Source organism: Rhinolophus hipposideros, assembly GCF_964194185.1.
Source record: "Rhinolophus hipposideros genome assembly, chromosome: 24".
Lineage (NCBI taxonomy): Eukaryota > Metazoa > Chordata > Mammalia > Chiroptera > Rhinolophidae > Rhinolophus > Rhinolophus hipposideros.
In genome coordinates, this window is record NC_138070.1 from 36,386,658 (window position 1) to 36,387,935 (window position 1,278).

Below are 1,278 nucleotides of genomic sequence, written 5' to 3' on the forward strand. Positions count from 1 at the left end.
GCTTGGGTAGGTCCACAGTTGGACAAGGCAGGATTACCAGGGCAAGATCAACAGTGCTAGCCAGGTAGATGGAGACTCAGGTATGGCAGCCACCTGCATCCAGGAGTGGGGAGGATCAACAAAGAAACAATAAATTCTGCCAACAGTTCTATTGGGAGAGAGCTGCCACTCTAGTCCTCACCCTGTAGCCAGACAATTCAGTTCCTCCCACATGGCACCTTCCAGGCTGCTGCCCAGAGCTGGAGCTCAGAGTAAGTGAATCTGTCAGTGAGTAAGTCTGTCTGCAGCCCTTTAAGAGAAATGCCTGGGACTCCAGCAGCCCTTTGTCTCATCCACTATCTCCACTGGTTTTCACAGCCAGAAGTTGTTGTGGGGACTTATTTTTCCTGGCAATGGAACCCTGAGCTGGGGAGCCTGGTGTGGGGCTGGGACTCCTTACTCCTCTGAGTGGGAAATTTACAGCCAAGATATCCCTCCCAATTTTTAATGGTCACACACGTGTATGGGACCAGCCCATTCCATGCCTCCAGTCTCAAGATGGCTTCTTCTCTATGTCCTTAGTTGTAGGACTTCTGTTCAGCTAAACTTCAGGCTATTCTCAATGATGGTTGTTTTGTCATTTAGTTGTAATTTTGATGTGGTCGTGAAGGGAGGCAAGCACAGCGTTTACCTATTCTGCCATCTTGACTGGAAAATTAAATGTTCATTATTATTTGAAGTTCCCCAAAGATTATGACTTTGTCCTTCCAGGTGTTTAGCTAACGGGGGGTGGGAAGCAAGCTCGGGAGAGTTTCCACCGAGAGTAAGTGTTCCTTTTTTATATTGACCTGGGATGTCCATCTCAGGTCAAAAGTCCTTTAGCAGATCAGAGGCTCCTGAAATGAGTAGTTTCGTTTTCTTTCCTTCCTTCCTTCCTTCCTTCCTTCCTTCCTTCCTTCCTTCCTTCCTTCCTTCCTTCCATCCTTCCTTCCTTCCTTCCTTCCTTCCTTCCTTCCTTCCTTCCTTCCTTCCTTCCTTCTTTCCTTTTATTTTTCTATTAAGATTTACAATACGAATAAGCCTAAAGTAGTTAAAGTTTGAATGACTGACCAAGAAAGTTTTTTTCTCATCTGGAGTATCGGTTGTGTGTCCTGGTTCACTGGTGTTACATGAACTAGAGTTGAGGAATTCTCAACCTCAGCACTACGGACATTGGAGCCCATAATTCTTTGTTGTGGGGGCTATTCTGTGCCTTGTAAGATGTTTAACAGCATCCTGGCCTCCTTACTCACTAGATGC